The sequence below is a fragment of the Phascolarctos cinereus genome, unplaced genomic scaffold (assembly GCF_003287225.1).
Source record: "Phascolarctos cinereus isolate Bilbo 61053 unplaced genomic scaffold, phaCin_HiC Scaffold_6;HRSCAF=336, whole genome shotgun sequence".
NCBI lineage: Eukaryota > Metazoa > Chordata > Mammalia > Diprotodontia > Phascolarctidae > Phascolarctos > Phascolarctos cinereus.
The window spans coordinates 742442-755707 of NW_027556069.1; positions in this window are offsets into that span (position 1 = coordinate 742442).

Sequence of the window (13266 nt, forward strand, 5' to 3'; positions counted from 1 at the left end):
GGACAGCCTTGGACACAGCCCAGGTAGGATCTTCCTGATTCTATTTCCCATTTGTGCTATTTCCTTCTGAAAAGAAAAATTCCCCACCTGATTAATACTGAGCTCTGATTTTAACATCAAGTGAATACATGATTAACTATCAGATATGACTTATGCCTGGAATCAAACAGAGCTAAGGAAATTCTTTCCTTCTAATATGACATTGTCCCTCTTTTTCTTTTATAGCAAATTTCTATAATCAAGAAGTTCTATAAGTACAGTACTAAATTTATTAAATAATAAATGGATACTGGAACATTTCTGAGTTACCATGGTAGCATGCAAGTATGAATAGCTTACAACTTTAACTTACATTCATGGCCAAATAATAATAATATAGGGATAACATCCTCCTAAGGGGGAAATGACTAGACAAAATAGTAAGATAAAGATGTAACATAAGAGATGTCTAATTAAAAAGGATAGCAAATTTCAAGAAAAGCAACAGGATTAGACTGATTCCTCTAAGAATTACATACAGAAAAAAAAAGAATTATATATAGATTTATATGATTGGCTTCCAAAATTTATCTATCTCAGAAATCCGAACTTTAAGTATCTTTTGGTAATAAGATCTCAAATTTGGATTTTAACACAAAAATTGAATAGGATAGTGGTAAAAATAAGTGAAATTATTTCTCCTTTACTAAGGTATCTGTCTGATAATTTTAAAAGGCAGGAGACTCACTTTATGGTTGGAGCCTCACATTTTAAAAAAAATTCTTATACAAGGTACAGGATTTAGATAAGAACAGAAAGAACAGATGATATATATATAAACTGAAGTTTCAAAAATGGAGAACCAAATTTAAGTGACTCTACCAATTTATACTAAGTCAGAGTTATCTGGTAGCTTCCAGATATAAACCAGAGAAGCAGAACTCCCTTTTAGAACTGTCCTAATAAAACTGTCCAAGAAAGGATATCTAGAGACCAGAAAACTACATGAGACATCTGCGATTCAAAAGGTGCTGCTTAAATAGACATTGGGAATAGGTTGCTGACATACAAGGAACTAGATATTAGTTAACATTGCTATTAATTATTGCATTGATTTGTATGGTTCATGTTTAAGTTTTCTTGGTTATCTTGGTGACATCTAAATCTCCCTTCTTAAAACTAGTCTATTTTAAGCCCTCTAAGTAGTTTAATCTGTACTTGACTTGATGTAATTACACAATTTTGTGAATTATGAGAAAAACTTTGTTGTATTGTTTGAACTTAGCCCTGTGTGGCTGGGAAACTGAACCATGTCTATGTGCCTTTAACTAAGGACTCATATAATGCTGTTTTCTCTCAATTATCAACTCATACATCTTCTAAGAGCCCCTATCAGGTCTATGTGACTGCTCCCATGGATGCCAACTTCAGGATGAGGACTCCCAGATCATCTGAAGACACCTACTCCAGGTGGACATCTCTTCCCACCTCCTGAGGAACTGGAAAGTTTTCTCTATACCTTCCTTAGTCAACAGGTGGTGCCTTCAGCTTAACTTTGACCAAAATGAAGAAATGATACTCATTTGAGATGATTTGAACCTCAATAAGGGCCAAAGCCTGAACTAATCAACCATAAGAAGCACTCCAACATAATAGCTATGCTTTTTCTTTATTTTCTGAGTGAACTAAGAATGTCCCTTCCTGTGTCAATAGCTGAAGCGGACCAAGAGCATTCTTCTGTTTGTAACCACTAAGGCACCTTTACCCCATACACTACCTTGAATAATGGGACTTTTCTTATCTATGTTAAACAGAGATATCCTGGATCTATAATTTCAACTTCAACAGTCTCTTATTTTATTGTATTTACAACCTATTCAATTAAGAAAAATGATTTCTCATGCTATGATCAAACACATATAGAGACCAAAATCTGAATAACACAGACATCCTGAGTGAGGATTTAAATGTCCTCCTAAAATTACTTGATTCAGTCAGAGTTAAAACTCTAGCTCCATTTATATGTTGCTAACTTAAAGGAACAAACAATATGAATTTTCTTATCATCTAGCTGGTTGCCTCTTTAACCAACGTTCAGGTCAACAAGTTGGATTTTAAAGGACTATTAGGAATTTAACAATAAAAGGGCAAGAGAACATTCTAGGTATAGAGATTAGGCTCAAGGTGCATCATGAGAATCTACTGTATGGGGGGGCAGAGTTAAGGAGTAATAAAATATAGCTGGAGAGGGAGGTTGAGGTTATGCAGATTATGGAGAAGAATTATGAATGAATGACAGGCAAAGAAATTTGATTTTACTTGCAAAGCATTAAGAAGCCACATATAATCAATAGGAGTAACAACCATATTTTTGTGTGAGAAAGATTATTCTGCCATTGAGTGGCAGCCAGAAGACCTGGACCAAGAGGCTAAGTAATAGTCTAAGTAGGAGATAATGTTAAAGAGACAGAGTTAACACATCCTTGGTGATATTTGACCAGGTAAATGTGGAATTCAGCAAGATGTAAAGGTTTAGGGTAGAAAGATGTAAAGTTTTAGACTTGCTTAGTTTGAGGTACCAATATGTCATTCCAGTGGAGATGTCCTTATATGGAGTTGGAAATGAGCTCAGAAGAGAAGCCAAGACTAGAAATATAGATTTGAGAGTCATCTGCATAGAGACCTATGGGAAATATAAGAATGAATAAAACATCAAAGGAAAAAAATACACAGAGTATTAAAGACAAACCCTTGGGGGATCTCAAACATTAGGCTGAGAAAAGATAAGGAATCAGTAAAAGACAGCAAAGAAGTTATAGAGAAGTAGGAGAACAAAGAGTATGTGTCGTCTCTTAGTGTAAGGGAAGAGAACCTATTCAATAAAGAGCAGGTGGAGGTAGGTAAGGTGCCAAAGTGCCCAAAATAACAAATAGATCAGAGGATAACTCAAAAATAGCAAAAAAAAAATTATGGCAGTCATTGATGGATGAAGTTTACTTAAGAGGATTAGAACCCAGGACTTTCAGTAGCTTCATCAGCACATGAGACCAGCATTTATGAAACAAAGCTTTACTCCTAACCATAACTTATTTGTGCCAAAAATCTGCTGCTAGGTTGTTTAGTACACAACAGTGGCATGCCCACACACATTAAGTGTTTACTAAATGTTTGTTAAGTACTTTTTGCAGCGGCAAATTGGAATTTCAAAGGGTTTCCATCAATTAGGGAATGACTAGACAAATTAAGTTAATTGAATGGGATGAAATACATTGTTCTGTAAAATGATGAAGGGATCAGTTTCAGAGAAACCTAGGAAGACTTATGTGAATTGGTAATGAGTGAAGTGAGCAGAACCAAGAACATAATTTATACAAGCACAATCATACCAATATTTTAAAGACAAACAACTTTAAAAGACTTAGATCTTCTGATCAATGTGATAACCAAACACAGTTCTTTATGATGAAACATATTACCCATACCTCCTTAAAGGTGATCAGTGCAAATTGAGAATTTTTGGGGGGAGGAGGGTGCAGAAGGCCATGAGGGGTAGGCATGGCCCCTGGGACTATTTTTTTTTTAATATACATGTTTCTAATAGGGGCTTTGTTTTTCTTTTTTTCTTAAGGTCCCTGGTGGAAGAGAGAAAAGGTAGATTTTTGTTGTTTGAAAAAATTTAATTTTTTAAATTTAATTTAATTTTTAAAATTAATTTATTTTGAATTATCAACAATCACTTCCATAAGCTTTTGAGTTTTAAATTTTTCTCCTCTTCCCTCCCCACCTCCCTCCCCAATACAGTGCACAATCTGATATAAGCTATACATATACATTCCTATTAAACGTATTTTCACATTAATGATGTTATAAGTAAGAATTAGAACCAATAGGAGGAACCACCAGAAAGGAAACAAAATACAACAGAAGAAAAAAAATAGCAAATAGTATGCTTTGATCTGCATTCAAACTCCATAGTTCTTTCTTTGGATGTGGATAGCATTTTCCATCATGAGGCCTTCTTTTTTTTTTATTACTCTATAGAAATGCTGATGATTTTAATGGACTTATTTTGTACCTTGCTACTTTGTAGAAACATTGTGGTGATCAATTTCTCATTTAAACCATTCCATTGACTTCAAAGAGTTAATTTTGATTGTTCTTTGTCTGTGCTTCTTCCCTTCATTTCTTTTTTCTTATTATTATAGCTAGCATTTCTAGAACATCAAATAATAGTGACAAGAATGGATATACTTGCATACTTGCTTTACCTGTATTTTTTTTTTTTTTACTTTTTTGGTTAGGCAATCAGGGTTAAGTGATGTGCCCAGGGTTACACAGCTAGTAAGTGTAAAGTGTCTGATCTGAACTCAGGTCCTCCTGACTCCAAGGCCAGAGCTCTATCCACTGCTCCACCTAGCTGCTCCCTACCTGTATTCTTACTGGTAAAGCTTCTAGTGTTTATCTATTACAAATAAAGGTAACTCTTAACTAGAAAGATACTGTGTAAAATTTTGTAGAAAGGCCCATTTACTCCTGTACTTTTTAAATATTTTATCATGAATTAATACTATGATTTAAGGCCTTTTTCTGCATCTGTTAATATAATGATGTACTTTTGAATTATTATTGTTTTGTTTTCAATAAATTTACAGTTTTTCTCACATTAAACACTCTCAGTACTCTTAGAACAAATCTAACCTGGTACAATGATTTTAAGAAATATACATTTTCAGGGCAGCTAGGTGGCACAGTGGATAGAGCTCTGGACTTGGAGCAGGAGGACCTGAGTTCAAATCAGGCCTCAGACCAAACACTTGACACTTACTAGCTGTGTGACCTTTGGCAAGTCACTTAAACCCAATTGCCTAAAATATATATATATATATATATACACACACACATACACACACACACACACACGCACACACACACACACACACACATATATAAACATTTTCTTCTACCTCCTTCCTTTCCTTCAACTCTCTCTCTCTCTCTCTCTCTCTCTCTCTCTCTCTCTCTCTCTCTCTCTCTCTCTTTCTCTCTCTCTCTCTCTCTTTCTGACTCCACCCTAAGACCACTTCACATATGGAATACTGGAAAAGATGACAAAAGTTTGAAATAGTGTTAGTGGAGTTGGGGAAGATAGGTACACTGCTGTATTTTTGGTAGAACTGTGAATCAGTACAACTATTTAGGAAGGCATAAAAGAGACTCTCATTTAAGCTTGGTATTTGGTCAAGAAGTGTGTAGACACATTTAGTTATTCACATGACTGACATAATTAGAAGTATTTGTAACAGCAAAAAATTTACACAGATAAAGAAAGCGTCATGTCATATGTTGTAGAACAAAAAGAGAAGGGATGGATTCTGTTAAAATACAAAAGATGAACAAGAATGAACATTAAACCCTTACAGAGGCCCTCAGTTAAGTGGATGTGATAAACACAACTTCTGGTTACCTGAAGTATAGGGAAGAAAGTGGTTTCTACAGTTTTGCAGAATCTTCTTCCTCCTCCTCTTCATTTCCTTCCCTCAACACAGGTAGGGAATAACAACCAAAAAGAATTTCAACCAGAAAGAAGAAAAGAATTGTACTATGGTTTCTTTCAGGGAAGGAGGCATAAAGAGGTCAATATGAAGTTGAAATCATATCATGGCTTTCTGAGAAGTACAGACCATTGGCTTCTCTATCTAATCCATTATGATGACTCAAATTTGTATTTGGTGTTTTGTTAAAAGGACTACTGACTTTGTTATATCATTTTAGTTCACCTTTTTTTTTAATCATGATTTCCTTTGTCAGCCTAGTAAAGGCTACATGAACCCTTAGAATAATTTCCAAAGAAATCAACTAAAGTGAAATGCAGTTATCAAAGTACTTTTTCAACTATTTCACAGACTCTAGGATAGGAATTCCTGGTAGACAAAACATTTCTTCAGTAAAGTAGAGACTATGTCCCTGTGATTCATACCTTAATCAGAAATCTCTGAATAATTAAATTCTTAATAAAACTTAACAAGACTTCCATAATAATTTTAAATATTATAATTTTCACTAAGAGTGCTCACTTTTCCTATATCATACATATTAATTGAATACACTTCTAATTCAGGCCATTTTTAGTGGGCAGTCCCATCTTCTTTTTCTACACTATCTTTTAGCTCGTTCTAAACCATAAAATATTTGTCCTTGACTAATAATAGCTTCTGTTTTTATATTTTATTTCTCTCTTTTCTATAAATAAGATGTTCATTTTTAATAAGCATATCTTTCAAAATTAAACAAAAGGAAAAGAATAATTTCCTCTGACGTAGTTTCCGAATTTCAAATAATATTTGAATTTCAGTATCTGTTACATTTTCAACTTATTCAGAAGAGAAGTCTTACCTATCATCTCTTATCTAATAACATAGTAATTCAGTACAATAGGATTCAATAACCATTTAAACTCATAAGGTGTGGCTGAAGGAATATAAAAGGAAACCCAGAAAGCAAAATAAGGGGGCATAAACATGCATATGAAATGGATTATTTGTCAAATTTTAAAATAGGGAAGGGAGAAGAAAATAGATATTTATTAAGTTCCTATTATGTTCTTGGAACTGTACTAACTGCTTTACAAATATTAACTCATTTGATCCTGACAACAAACCCTACAAGGTAGGTGCTACTATTATTATCTCCATTTTAAAGTTGAGAAAATTGAGGCAAATAAAGGTGAAGTGATTTGCCCAGGGTTACACAGCTAGTGTATGAGGCAGATTTTGAACTCAGAACTTCCTGACTCCCAGCTCAGTGCTTTATCTGTTGAACTATCAGTTGCTCACAAATAGATAAAGATGAACTATTCAAAAATAACTAAACACAGTCATGGACCTTATTCATTAATTGGACTTTTTTTTTTTGTAAAAATAATAATTTGAAAAAAAAGTGACTCCAACTGTCTTCAAAATCAACCTATAAACATTTTTCACAGTCTTTTCAGTCTCCATAGATTTCTAAAGTACTTAACTACAAGAACAAGAAAAATAAAATATATTTTATGAAAGTATATTGAGGCAGAGCCAAAATGGTGAAGTAGAGGAAGAGACTTACCTGAGCTCTCCCCAAAACCCCTCAAAATACCTTTAAATAATAACTCTAAGCAAATTCTAGAGCAGCAGAACCCACAAAAATGTGGAATGAAACAATTTTCTAGCCTAAGAAAACTTAGAAGTTTGACAGAAAGGTTCTGTTGCACAGGGGTGAAAGAGGAGCACAGTCCATCACAAGCCACACCAGCACAGACTAGGCTTTAGCAAACCAGGAGCAGGCCTCAAAACAACTGAATCAGCAGGGGCAGTGGCTGCCTCCAGAGCTCTCAGCCCACAGATGGTAAGGAGGTGAAACAACTGGTTAGAATGAGATTATAGGGGTCTCTTTACTAGCACTGAATTCTGTTGCTTTGCCCATACTCATATCTGGGTCACAATCCTTGTTGGCAGTCCCAGGGTGAGGAGGAGCACTAGCACATCAGAGCTTATGGCTGCAGTAGAGTGAGGACCCTTCTCTTAGTTCTAGGGCAGAAAAGAGTGCTTGTGGTCACTCAGAGACTAGAGCACAGGCCAGGAGAGCAGTAAACATACCTGCCTTAGATCATACCACCTTGGAAGAACTGAAAACTTACAGGTCCCTAGAATATCTCTGAAAACAACTGCACAAAACTCCTGAAGCTTGGGACACTGTGCTCTCTACCCTGGAAGTAGAGCCTTACTTTAACAAAGACTTAAAAAGTCAAGTAATAGGCTGGGAAAATGAGCAAACAACAGAAAAATTATGACCATAGAAAGTTACTATGGTGACAAGGAAGATCAAAACACACATTCAGAAGACAACAAGATCAAACTCCTACATCCAAAGTCTCCAAGAAAAATGTAAATTGGTCTCAGGCCATGGAAGACCTCAAAAAGAATTTTGAAAAGTGAGGTAGATGAAAAATTTGGAAGACAAATGAGAGTGATGCAAGAAAATCATGAAAAATAAGTCAACAGCTTACTAAAGAAAACACAAAAAAGAAATACTGAGGGAAATAATACCTTAAAGAAACAGACTAGGCCAAATAGTAAAACAGTTACAAAAAGCCGATGAGGAGAAGAATGCCTTCAAAAGCCCAACTGGAAATGGAAAAAGAGGCACAAAAATTCACTGAAGAAAAGAACTCTTTAAAAAATAGAATTGGCCAAATAGAAAAGAAAGTACAAAAGCTCACTGAAGAAAATAATTCCTTAAAAATTATAATGGAGCAAATGAAATCTAATGGCTTTATGAGTAATCAAGAAACAATAAAACAAAGCCAAAAGAATGAAAAAATAGAAGACAATGTGAAATATCTCGTTGGAAAAACAATGGACCTGGAAAATAGATCCAGGAGAGAGAATTTAAAAATTATTGGACTACCTGAAAGCCACAATGAAAACACAGCCTAAATATCATCTTTCAAGATATTATCAAGGAAAACTGCCCTGATATTCTAGAGCCAGAGGTTCTAGATCACCTCCTGAAACAGGTCCCAAAATTCCCAGGAATATTGTAGCTAAGTTCCAGAATTATCAGGTCAAGTAGAAAATACCATAAGCAGCCAGAAAGAAGCAAGTCAAATATCAAGGAGCCACAGTCAAGATTACACAAGACTTAACAGCTTCTACCTTAAAGGATTGAAGAGCTTGGGAATATGATATTCTGGAAAGCAGAGAAGCTTGGATTGCAACTAAGAATAATCTACCCAGCAAAACTGAATATAATCCTTTTGGGGGGGGGAAATAGGTATTCAATGAAATGGAGGAATTTTAAGTATTCTTGATGAAAAGAACAGAGCTGAATAGAAAATTTGATTTTCAAATGTAAGACTCAAGAGAAGCATAAAAAGGTAAACAGGAAAGGGAAATCATAAGGGACTTAATAAGTTTAAACTGTTTGCATTCCTACATAGGAAGATGATATTTGTAACTCACAAAAACTTTCTTATTATTAGAGCAGATAGAAGGAATATATGCATATACATACACACACACACACACACACACACACACACACACACACACATATATATATATATGTGCAAAGGTCACAGATATGAGTTGAATATTAAGGGATGATATCCAAAAAAAGTAAAATTAAGGGATGAGATAGGAATGTACTGGGAAAAAGGAAGAGGGAGAGGTAGAGTGAGGTGAATTATCTCACATAAAAGAGGCAAGAAAAAGCTTTTACAGTGGAAAAGAAGAGGAGGGAGGTGAGGGGATGTGAGTGAATTCTCATCAGAATTGGCTCAAAGAGGGAATAACATACACACTCAATTGGGTACAGAAGTTTATTTTACCCTACAGGAAAGTGAGAAGGGAAGGGGGATAAGAGAAGGAGGGTTGGTGGTGATAGAAGGGAGGGCAGATTTAAGGAGGGGGTAGCCAGAAGCAAAACACTTGGAGGAAAATACAGTTAGCAATAGTAACTGTGAAAAAAAAATGAAGCAAGTTTTTCTGATAAAGACTTCATTTCTCAAACATATAGAGAACTGAGTGAAATTTATAAAAGTAATAGCCATTCCCCAATTCATAAATGATCAAAATATATGAACAGTTTTCAGATGAACTAATAAAAACTATCTGTAGCCATATGAAAAAATGCTTTAACTCACTATTGATTGGAGAAATGCAAATGAAAATAATTCTGTGGTACTACATCACATCTATTAGATTGGCTAATAGGACAGAAAAGGTAAATGACAAAGGTTGGAGGTGATGTGGAAAAATGGGGCATTAATGCACTGTTGGAAGAATTGTGCACTGATTCAAACATTCTGTAGAGCAGTTTGGAACTATATCCAAAGATCTATAAAGCTATGCATACCCTTTGACCTAGCAATACCACTACTAGGTCTGTATCCCAAAAGAAATTTAAAAAAAAGGGGAAAGGACCTACATGTACAAAAATATTTATAGCAGCTCTTTTCTGGTGGCAAAGAATTGGAAATTGAGAGGATGCTCATCATTTGGGGAATGCTGAACAAGTTGTGGCAAGTGATTGTAATGGAATCCCATTGTGCTATGGGAAATGATAAGTGGAACACTCTCAGAAAAGCCTAGAAAGACTTTCATGGGCTGATACAAAGTGATTGCACTGTGTACAAAGTGAATACTGTATCAGCCATGAACGACTTAGCTATGTTCAGCATTACAATGATCCAAGGCCACTCTGAAGGATTTATGAAAAATGCTGCCCATCCTCAGAGAAAGAACTGATGTTGTCTGAATACAGATTTAAGCATACTTTTCTTTATTTTTCTTGAGGAATTTTTTGATCTATGTTTCTCTCACATGACTATTATGGAAATGTTTTGCATGACTATATATGTATAACCTATATCTAAATGCTTGCCTTCTCAATGAGGGAGTGGGGTTGGGAAGGGAGGAAGGGAGAGAATTTGGAACTCAAAGTTTTTAATTTTTTTTGAGGGGAAGGGCAAGGCAATTGGGGTTAAGTAACTTGTTCAGGGTCACACAGCTAGTAAGTTTCAAGTGTGCAGTCTGAGACCAAATTTGAACTCAGGTCCTCCTGACTCCAAGGCTGGTGCTCTATCCACTGTGCCACCTAGCTGCCCTGAACTCAAAGTTTTAAAAGTGAATGTTAAAATTGTTTTTACATGTAACTGGTAGAAAATAAAGTACTAAATAATTTTTTTAAAAAGTATATTAACATGTTCTTGGGAAAATCACCATTTATTAAAATAACATATAGGAGATTTGTACATGGAGACTGCATTGTTAGATTGGGCTGAGACTTTCTTTTTACCAGCTTGTATTCAGGCATATATTGTATCTGAATACATCTATCCATCCACCCATCAAATGAACAAGAATTTAAGAGCTTACCATGTGCCAGAAACAGTGCTGGGTATGAAGAGTATCATCATGTTATTTCATGGATGAATTATAATGTTGTGCCTGATTCTCTATATGTTTATGTCTCATTACTTATAGAAATGACATTTGATGAATTACCTCAAAGTTACAAAGAAACAATATTATCATTCAGAAGAGTAGATCTCGATTAAAGAAATAGTAGAAATGTAGAAGAAATTTACTCTTCAAAATATGCCATGTCACAACTTGAAAGTCCTAGGTAGATAGAACTACTTTCTATAGACTGAGGAGGACAGAGCCTATCAGATGCTTTCAGCTTCAGCTAATTATCTTGTGTAATATGTTTCCTTTTGTTAGTAAAAAGCATTGTCAAGGAATAAGCTCTTTATGAAACCCCATTAAAATCTGTTTACATTGGTATGCAAGATAAAGAATATTGTGAAGAAAATGGAGGTCAAAAAATTCTAAACTCTTTTTCATAATTTTTTCTGTTTGTAAGTTCTTTGAATAACCCATCTATGACTTTTTTTTTTCTATTAGAATACATTCTCCCACAGAGTGTAGGGGGAAAATACTTTGAATTGACTTTCTTCATATTAAATTTTTTAAAAATGTGCACAGATCTATGTGCAAACACATCAGACCCCTGGTCAAACAATCAAGGTCTACTAGAACTCCCCTTCCCACTCTCTGAGTAATAGTAAGTCTCTGCTCCATTAAACCTTGTTTTCCTCCACAGTGCTTTAAGGATAAACCTGAACTCTACAGTGGGCCACAAGGAGCATTCTGCTGCTTCTCCCACCACACTAGAGCTCTGGGGACTTTCCATTCTGACCCTCTTCCTTATTCTGTGTGCCTTGGGATGTCTCCTGACTTCTGAGAAAAGATCCCTTCATGGGGAAATGGAAACCAAACCCAAGGAATGGTGGCAGTGACTGATTGGGCCGTGACACAGCCATTCCCACCCAGCTTTGCAGCTTTTGTCTTTATACTCAGTGAAACCTAACCACAAAGCAACCTAATTCTGTTTGTTTTTCTTAGACTGAACTCTGGGGTTGACACCTATCATGCAAATGAATGAAATAGTAATCCATTGGATATTAAATGAGGAGACCAAATAACATAATCACATAACATGGAACCCCATGAACAGCATCATTTCCATAGATTATTAGAAAATTTTGAGGACCTTAGCTTTATAGTTTCACATATTAATTTGATATTAATGTATTGAATGTCCTTTTTATGCACAACAAAAAACCAGGTGTTTAGAGGTGGAGAGGAGGAACTTAAAGACAGGGTAGGTAGTAGAGGAATAAAAAGAGAAGGCAGATTCTACCCACAGAAACATTCTATTTGGAAGACGTACTCATTTTGGTTCATGAATGTTTTGATCTTCAAAAAGACATTGGGTCACTGACATGCATTTTTGTTCTAGAACCATGGCTTAATTTCTTCAGGCCGAAAGAACATGAAACAAAATGTGATGTACCCTATCACTGCTGTTGGTGGTGACCATGATGGTAATTGTAGTGAAAGTACCAATAATTCTATTTCATTCTATTATATTCAAGACTAAATACATCTATTAAGCACTTTAGATGTACAAAGCACTAAGCATTGGGGATAAAAGACAAAATAAAGCCATCATTGTCCTTGAGTAGCTTGTTGTTGTTGTTTAGTTATTTGGTTGACTCTTCATGACCCTATGGATCATAGCACGCTATCCTCCACTATCTCTTGGTCTGTCCAAGTTCATGTTAGTTGTTTTCATGACACTATCTATCCATCTCATCATCCACTGTCCCCTTTCCCTTCTGCCTTCAATCTTTCCCAATATGAGAATCTTTTCCAATGAGTCCCATTTTCTTATTATGTGGTGAAAGTATTTCAGTTTCAGCTTCAGTATTTGACCTTCCAGTGAATAGCCTGAGTTAATTTCTATGAGTATTGACTGATTTGATCTCTTTGCAGTCCAAGGGACTCTCAAAAGTCTTCTCCAGCACCACAATTCAAAAGTGTCAACTCTGTAGTGCTCAACTTTCCTTGTGGTCCAGCTCTCAAAGCTGTACATTGCTACTGGAAAAACCATACCTTTGACTATACAGACCTTTGTCAGCAAGGTGATGTCTCTGCTTTTTAGTCTGCTGTCCAAATTTGCCAAAATTTTCTTTCCAAGAAACAAGAGTCTTTTAATTTCGTGGCTGCAGTCACTGTCTGCAGTGATCTTTGAGCCCAAGAATAGAAAATTTGACACTGCTTCCATTTCTTCTCCCTCTATTTGCCAGGAAGTGATGGGACAAGTTGCCAAGATCTTTTTTTTTATGTTAACCTTCAAGCCAGCTTTTACAATCTCTTCTTTTACCCTCATTAAGAGGTTTCT